This window comes from Scyliorhinus torazame, chromosome 20 (genome assembly GCF_047496885.1).
Source record: "Scyliorhinus torazame isolate Kashiwa2021f chromosome 20, sScyTor2.1, whole genome shotgun sequence".
NCBI lineage: Eukaryota > Metazoa > Chordata > Chondrichthyes > Carcharhiniformes > Scyliorhinidae > Scyliorhinus > Scyliorhinus torazame.
The window spans coordinates 45135234-45144312 of NC_092726.1; the positions used below are offsets into that span (position 1 = coordinate 45135234).

General features: G+C 52.6%; 1 non-coding gene and 1 pseudogene across 1 annotated transcript; both read left to right on the forward strand.

Moving 5' to 3' along the window:
* Positions 1 to 6082: 6082 nt before the first annotated feature.
* Positions 6083 to 6256, forward strand: LOC140397249 (U2 spliceosomal RNA; annotated as a pseudogene).
* A 907-nt stretch (positions 6257 to 7163) lies between these two features.
* Positions 7164 to 7354, forward strand: LOC140397147 (U2 spliceosomal RNA). The gene has a single exon (XR_011936725.1). It is a non-coding gene; the product is annotated as a U2 spliceosomal RNA (small nuclear RNA).
* Positions 7355 to 9079: the final 1725 nt, after the last annotated feature.

A 9079-nucleotide genomic window follows, 5' to 3' on the forward strand; every position in this document is an offset into this window, starting at 1 on the left:
CCGCTTTGGGGAGCAAAAAGTACAAAAGCAGAAAAGGGCGCAAAACCTGGCTTCCCCTTATCTCTCTTGTCCAGTTGTCTCATCCTGACCAATTTAAGCCCTTTCAGGCTCCAAAGCATTGCTAGCTTTTCTGCTGGCGGGCACTTCGAGCACTAATGTTGCGAGCCGATGGACTCGCGGACTTGCAGCAGCCAGGCTCAGTTTTCAGCTGATCTGCCACACAGATTTCCTGCTGCTTCTTACAGGCCACTCACCCTCACCCCAGGATGCCGACTTGCCTTCTCCTCACTTCAGTTACCACAGCCCATCATCCTGCACAACAGGGAAGCGTGGCGACAGACTGAACGGCATCCTCATTTGGATGTAGGCGTACCTTCACGGCGTCTCTTTTTGTTCTCCTGACTCCACGACCAACACGCCAGGGTGGAGCTCAGTGGGACTAGACATTGCCCCTGTTGGGTTCCGCCAGTACTTTCTGCTTGCACTGATTGCCCTTTGTTCGGCAAAGCTGGAGGTTTCTTCGACTCCCTGCGTTGGGTGTCACTGGGCCTTCACAGCGTCTCCATTTCTTCTGGTGATGACAGTGGAAGACGTGCCACACAATGTCTCCCTGTTGTGTTTTACTGGTTCTGCATGCACAGACTCCACCGTGCTCGGCCAGGCTGGAGGTCTCTTGACCAACAGTGACCTTAGACTAAAAGTTCCAAAGCACAGTCGAGCGCAGCAAGGTGCACCTGAATGTCGGTCGACGAGGAGGACAAGAGCCATAGTCGGGAAATATGAGTTATCGCTTCTCGGCCTTTTGGCTCAGGTCAAGTGTAGTCTCATTTGATCGAGAGAAGCTGAGACTTTCGATGTCGATCGTGGATTGGAGAACTTGGAGGGATTGAAGTCATCAAACAGGAAACGTTTGGAGCTCGGCTGCTATTGGAGGATCTAACGCCGATACAGTTCAGACCCAACGTACGAGCTATGGATGCAGCTGCATCACGACCATCAGGCTGGGGTCTGCGAAACACTGTCCGAGTCACAGTGAAGAAAACGGACGGAGAGTCACCGTTGGACCGGAAACACTTCGTGAATCGGGTGCTGCTCTAGTGTTGTGGGTTTAAAGCAACAGAGATCTTCTGCTTGCAAAACTTCCCCAACAATGGTTTTTTTGATGTCACCTTCAAGAGCGTCGCAGCGTGCATCAAATTCTTGAACGTCTTCAAGGAAAAAGATAACCAGAGTCTCCTGTCGATCCTGACTGCGGAGACTCTGTTTACGCTACCGGCGCAGCAAAGCCGGGTTGTTACACTGCACACGTACAACCCCCACGTCCCCGTGTCTGCTGTGCTCACGTTCCTCGCCAGGTACGCTGAGCTGAAAAGTGACAGCGTGCAAGTGAAAGACAACTTCGGCATCTGGACAAGTGAGCACCAGATCAAGGTGACTCTGAGAACAGACGGCAACGGAACCATCCTGCATCCCCCCTCCAGTTTTGCCATTGACGGAAATCGTGGCTACCTCTACTACGTGGGACTGCCACGAGCATGCCACTCGTGGCAAAACGGGGCATGTTGCCGCAAACTGCAGTGTGACCTTCTGCAAAAATTGCAGGCAGGAGGGACACATGACTAAGGACTCCAAGGAAGACAAGTGCTGCAACCTGTGTGGGGAGGCCGGCCATCTTTACAGGGCCTGCCCGAAACGCGGGGCGACATATGCACAGTTCATCAGCAGCGGAGTTAAAAAGGCGACCAGAGAGGAGGTTCATACACCCTCCACCGAAAAAGACACCACGGCACAGAATGCGGAAAAGCAACAGAAGTGCCCCCAACAAAAAGAGGAGGCCCCAGCACGCCCTGACAACCCAGCCCCAGCCCCATCTGATGAGGAACACTCAGTGGAAGAGGAAGAGGATGGGAAAAAGAATAAAGAGCCCTGGGAAACAGTGAACAGGGACAAACGAAAGAGAAAACAAAAAAACAAACTGAAGAACCCCCCCCCCCCCCCCGAGGGGTAGTGGCAAAAAGCTACACCTTTCAGCCAGCGCACTTAGCGCCGAGACCTCATCCGATGAGGGACAACAGGACAAGAATCGGCCTCAAATAATGAGGCAAAGCACCAACGTGGAACGGAAGGCACAGACCCCCCAGACCACCGACCGGGAAGAAAACAAGGTCACAGACCAACCCCGATAGTAACGAGCAGCAACAACCCAGGCGAAGACCGGCCTGCAACCCCAACACCTACTGACTGCCAGGACGAACGCCAGGGCTACACCTCCCCCCTCCCCCCCCACAATGCATCTGCATCAAAATCACGGGGCAGTACGGACCAGAACAGTTTTCTCAGCCCTCCAACTGTGCTAAAGTTTGCGAGTACCACTGGCATGCTGGGGAACATCCAACAGCTGGAACAGCCAACTGTATAGACTTTTTATAATGGGTTTAGAAATTGCATCCATAAATGTGCGAAGCATCAAAGGTACTTCGCGGTGTGTAGCCACACTCAACTATTTGGGAAATGTGAAAGCCGACCTACTGTTCCTGCAGGAGTGCGGAATTCCGCACCTCAGCAACTACAGGCGCTGGTCGAGCTGGCGGTCCCACGGGCCATCCATCTGGTCAGGAGGAAACGACTGCCGCTCCTCCTGCCTGGGTATTCTGCTGCGGGGATGCAACTTCACCATCTCCGACGTTAAGGAGATGGTGGCCGGGCGCCTCCTCATAGCAGACGTGAAATACAAAAACACCCCTCTCAGACTTATTCATGTGTACGCCCCGGCCGTAAAAAGTGAGCGGCTGGCAGTTCTTCAGCAACTCCCACTGCTGTTGGCCACCTCCAAGCCGGTCATCCCGGGTGGTGACTTCAACTGCATCATCGATCCGGCTGGACGATCCAGCAAAGCCGACAGCAAACTAGACGCTACGTCCAGACTCCTGATGGAAACGATAAAAGACGCCAAGCTGCTCGACGTCTGCAGCAAACCTGCAGACGGCGCGCAGCGTAGATACACATGGTCACGGCCAGACGGGTCCGTCCGCTCCAGGATAGACTTCTTTGTTGTGTCCCGAGCTTTCACGGTCAGGTCCACCGACGTAACGCCGGTGTTCTTCTCTGACCACTGCCTCCTACTGGCCGACTGCCACCTGCAGGAAGACCAGGGGGTAGGCAGGGGGACGTGGAAGCTAAATGTAAAACTGCTGACCCCTGAGAACATCGAGGAACTCAGGAGGGACTACAAAGGTTGGAGAACCGTGAAACCCCTCTTTGAGGCCCCACATCTCTGGTGGGAAGCAATCAAGGGGAATATCAAGTGGTTTTTCATCCTCAAGGGCGTTCAAAAGGTAAGAGAGAGACGAGAGGTCATGTCCAGGCTCCAGAAAAGTATGCAAAATTTGCTCCAGCTGCAGTCGATGGGGGTGGATGTCAAGGAGGATCTCCAAGAGGTGAAGAGCCAGCAAGCCTCGCTCTACACCTCGGAGGCCTCCAAGGTTATCTTCCGTTCCAGAGTCCGCTCCGTGGAGCAGGACGAAAAGTGCTCACGCTTCTTCTTCCAAAAGGTGCACAGAGAGACCTCTGTGATCAGCAGCCTGAAGGAAGAAGATGGCTCTGAAAAGTCATCGCAGTCTGACATCCTGAGGATCAGCCAATCCTTTTATGCCGGACTGTATGACCTGAAGCCAACAGATAGCACTGTTTCCCAGACCTTCCTGTCGACTATCACGGAGGTCATAGGCGACAGCGAGCTGGAAAACCTGGACAAACCACTAACTCTGGACGAGCTGACAAAGGCCGTCAAGTCCTTCGAGACGAGTAAAACTCCCGGAAGCGACGGCTTACCGGTTGAGTTGTATTCGGCTCTGTGGGACTGGATGGGCCCAGACCTGCTGGAAGTGTACGAGAGTATGCTTCTGGAAGGCAGCATGTCAGAGTCCATGAGGAAATGCATCATCACCCTCATCTACAAGCAGAAGGGGGAAAGGGAAGAAATTCGCGACCCATTTCACTGTTGAATGTGGACTACAAAATTCTAGCAAAGGTCATCGAAAATCGGGTCAGGTCTGCTCTGGAATCGGTGATCCACCCTGACCAGACCTGTGCTGTACCCGGCAGGAAGATCTCTGATAGCCTCGCGCTACTCAGGGATACGATCGCCTCCGTGCAGGACAGGGGGGTGGACACTTGCCTCATCAGCCTTGACCAGGAGAAGGCTTTTGACAGAATATCGCATACCTACATGATGGATGTGCTCTCCAAAATGGGGTTTGGGGAGGGAATTCGCAATTGGATCAAACTGCTCTTCACAAATATCTGTAGCGCAGTCTCAATCAATGGGTGGGAATCAGAAAAATTCCAGATCAAATCCGGAGTCAGGCAGGGCTGCCCTCTCTCCTCTGCCCTTTTTGTGTGCTGCATAGAACCTTTTGCCGAGTCCATCAGGAGGGATCCGGGTATAAGAGGAGTGACGATCCCAGGCAGTGGAGGCATGCAAGTCAAGGCCTCCCTGTGCATGGACGACGTTGCCGTCTTCTGCTCGGATCCTGCGTCTGTACGCAGGCTCTTGACCACCTGCGACCAGTTTGAACTGGCCTCGGGAGCCAAGGTAAACTGGGGCAAGAGCGAGGCCATGTTCTTTGGGAACTGGGCCGACCGGTCTTTTGTCCCCTTCACTGCCAGGTCAGATTACCTGAAGGTGCTGGGGATATGGTTCGGAGCTGCTGGGGCGTGCACCAAAAACTGGGAGGAGCGCATAGGAAAGGTAAGACAGAAACTGGGCAGGTGGGAGCAACGCTCCCTCTCCATTGCAGGCAAAACCCTGGTCATCAGGTGTGAGGTACTCTCGGTGCTACTGTACTATGGCCCATAACCCGACCCTACGCCACAGCAGTCACCCGGGCCATCTTCAAATTTATCTGGCGATCCAAGATAGACCGTGTCCGAAGGGACACCATGTACAAACCTCTGGAGAAGGGAGGGCGGAATGTACCCAACGCCTCCCTCATCCTGTTGGCCACCTTTGTGTCCAGCTGCATCAAGCTGTGCGTGGACCACCAGTATGCAAACACCAAGTGTCACTACATACTGAGGTTCTACCTGTCCCCAGTGTTACGAAGGATGGGCCTGGCCTCATTGCCGCGGAACGCTCCAAGTAGTTGGACCGTACCGTACCACCTGTCCTTCGTGGAAAAGTTTTTGAAGGAAAACACATTTGACCACAAGGCAATGAAGCAGTGGTCAGCACGTAATGTCCTCGAGGCCCTCAGGGAAAAGGAGACCGTGGAGGACGTTGGATGGTTCCCTGAGCAGACTGCCAGAGTCATCTGGCAGAACGCCTCATCACCAGAACTTTCAAACAAGCACCAAGACCTAGCTTGGCTGGTAGTGAGAAGGGCCCTCCCTGTCAGATTCTTCATGCACACCCGAAGGCTCTGCGCCAATGCACGCTGCCCTCGGAGTGGCTGTGGGGGAAATGAGACGGTCACACACCTCCTTGTGGAATGTGCCTTTGCAAAGAAGGTCTGGAGAGAGATGCAGTGGTATTTGTCAAGGTTTATCCCGAACAGATCTGTGACACAGGACTCTGTGCTCTACGGACTGTTTCCAGGGACACACACCGAGACAAATATCAACTGCTGCTGGAAGGTCATCAACTCGGTGAAAGACGCTCTTTGGTCTGCCCGAATCTTGCTGATCTTCCAGTGCAAAGAATTGTCCTCGACCGAGTGTTGCAGACTGGCACATTCCAAGGCCCAGGACTACGTGCTGAGGGACGCACTCAAGCTTGGGGCAGCTGCCGCCAAGGCGCAATGGGGAAAGACCACTGTGTAAAGTCTTTCCAGCAAATGTACACCGAGGGGCGGGTAACAGTGTAAAGCCCCTCGGTCTGGGCAACCAACACTCCAATGTATAAAACAAACATGGCACTGTAAATATTTAAGAAGGAATAGTAATGTAAAGAGTGATATGTGTATGACAATATCAATATTGAATGAGAGAAAGTCACGGCAACATGTAACCCTGCCGGAAATGTACAGTCAAGACAATTTGAAATGTTTCTGTAATGCTCATGATAAATTTTTATGAATAAAGTATATTTTTTTGAAAAAAAAAATCTGATCTTATCAGTTTAATATCTGATATGTTCTCTATCTGAGGACTGAATATTAAATTGATTTTTGGGACGCGGAGATGGTTCAGGGGCTTGCTCCTTCCGCTCCACGCATCAACCTGGTCTTGCAATGCTTCCAGGAATGGTGCCTTCACCCCGCTTTGGGGAGCAAAAATTATAAAACAGAATGTTGCGCAAAACAGATGGTTCAGGGGCTTGCTCCTTCCGCTCCACGCATCGACTGGTCTTGCAATGCTTCCAGGAATGGTGCCTTCACCCCGCTTCGGGGAGCAAAAAGTACAAAAGCAGAAAATGGCGCAAAACCTGGCTTCCCCTTTTCTCTCTTGTCCAGTTGTCTCATCCTGACCAATTTATGACTTTTCAGGCTCCAAAGCATTGCTACCTTTTCTGCTGGCGGGCGCTTCGTGCACTAATGTTGCGAGCCGAATGTTCGCGGACTTGTAGCTGCCAGGCTCCGTTTTCGGCTGATGTGCCGCACAGATTTCCTGCTGCTTTTTACAGGCCACTCACCCTCACCCTCGGATGCCGACTTGCCTTCTCCTCACTTCAGGTACCACAGCCCTTCATCCTGCACAACAGGGAAGTGTGGCGACAGACGGAACAGCATCCTGATTTGGATGTAGGTATACCTTCACGGCGTCTCTTTTCGCTCTCCTGACTCCACGACCAACAGGCCAGGGTGGAGCTCAGTGAGACTAGACATTGCCCCCTGTTGGATTCCGCCAGTACTTGCTGCTTGCACGGATTGCCCTTTGTTTGGCAAAGGTGGAGGTTTCTTCGACTCCCTGCGTTGGGTGTCACTGGTCCTTCACAGCGTCTCCATTTATTCCTGTGACGACAGTGGAAGGCGCGCCAGACGATGTCTCCCTGTTGTGTTTTACTAGTTCTGCATGCACAGACTCCACCGTGCTCGGCCAAGCTGGAGGTCTCTTGACCAACAGTGACCTTAGACTAAAAGTTCCAAACCACAGTCGAGCGCAGAAGGTGCACCTGAATCTCGGTGGATGAGGAGGACAAGAGCCATCGCCGGAAAATATGGGCTATCGCTTCTCGGCCTTTTGGCTCAGATCAAGTGTAGTATCTGTTCTTATCAGTTTAATATCTGATATGTCCCCTATCTGGGGACCGAATATTAAATTAATTTTTGGGACTCGGAGATGCATCAGGGGCTTGCTCCTTCCGCTCCACGCATCAACCTGGTCTTGCAATGCTTCCAGGAATGGTGCCTTCACCCCGCTTTGGGGAGCAAGAAGTACAAAAGCAGAAAATGGCGCAAAACCTGGTTTCCCCTTTTCTCTCTTGTCCAGTTGTCTCATCCTGACCAATTTATGGCCTTTCAGGCTCCAAAGCATTGCTAGCTTTTCTGCTGGCGGGCGCTTAGTGCACTAATCTTGCGAGCCAAATGACTCGCGGACTTGTAGCTGCCAGGCTCCGTTTTCAGCTGATATGCCACACAGATTTCCTGCTGCTTTTTATAGGCCACTCGCTCTCACCCCAGGATGGCGACTTGCCTTCTCCTCACTTCAGTTACCACATCCCTTCATCCTGCACAACGGGGAAGTGTGGCGACAGACTGAATGGCATCCTGATTTGGATGTAGGTGTACCTTCACGGCGTCTCTTTTCGTTCTCCTGACTCCACGACCAACACGCCAGTGTGGAGCTCAGTGGAACTAGACATTGCCCCCTGTTGGATTCCGCCAGTGCTTGCTGCTTGCACGGATTGCCCTTTGTTCGGCAAAGCTGGAGGTTTCTTCGACTCCCTGCGTTAGGTGTCACTAAGCATGAACAGCGTCTCCATTTCTTCTGGTGATGACAGTGGAAGGCGTGCCAGACAATGTCACCCTGTTTTATTGGTTCTGCATGCACAGACTCCACCGTGCTCGGCCAAGCTGGAGGTCTCTTGACCAAAAGTGACCGTAGACTAAAAGTTCCAAAGCACAGTCGAGCGCAGCAAGGTGCACCTGAATGTCGATGGACGAGGAGGACAAGAGTCATAGCCGGAAATTCTGGGCTGTCGCTGCTCGGCATTTTGGCTAAGATCAAGTGTAGTCTCATTTATTCGAGGGAACCTGAGGATTTCGATGTCGATCGTGGACTGGAGAACTCGGAGGGATTGAAGTCGTCAAAGAGGAAACGTTTGGAGCTCGGCTGCTATTGGTGGATCTACATGCTGCCCTAAGCCAACTACGATACAGTTAAGACCCAACGTTCGAGCTATGGATGCAGCTGCATCCCAACCACCAGGCTGGGGACTGCGAAACACTGTCCGAGTCACAGTGAAGAAAACGGAAGGAGAGTCACCTTTGGACCGGAAACTCTTCGTGAAGCGGGTGCTGCTCGAGTGTTGTGGGTTCAAAGCAACAGAGATCTTCTGCTTGCAAAACTTCCCCAACAATGGATATTTTGATGTCACCTTCATGAGCGTCGCAGCGTGCATCAGATTCTTGAACGTCTTCAAGGAAAAAGGTAACCAGCGTCCCCTGTCGATCATGACTGCGGAGCCTCTGTTTACGACACCGTCGCAGCAAACTTGGGTTGTTACACTGCACACGTACAACCCCCACGTCCCCGTGTCTGATGTGCTCACGTTCCTCGCCAGGTACGCTAAACTGAAAAGTGACAGCGTGCAAGTGAAAGAGACCTTCGGCATCTGGACAAGTGAGCACCAGATCAAGGTGACTCTGAGAACAGACGGCAACGGAACCATCCTGCATCCCCCCTCCAGTTTCGTCATTGGAGGAAATCGTGGCTACCTCTACTACGTGGGACAGCCACGAGTATGCCACACCTGTGGCAAAACGGGCATGTTGCCGCAAAATGCAGCGTGACTTCTGCAAAAACTGCAGGCAGGAGGGACACACGACTAAGGACTGCAAAGAAGACAAGTGCTGCAACCTGTGTGGGGAGGCCGGCCATCTTTACAGGGCCTGCTCGAAACGCGGGGCGACATATGCAC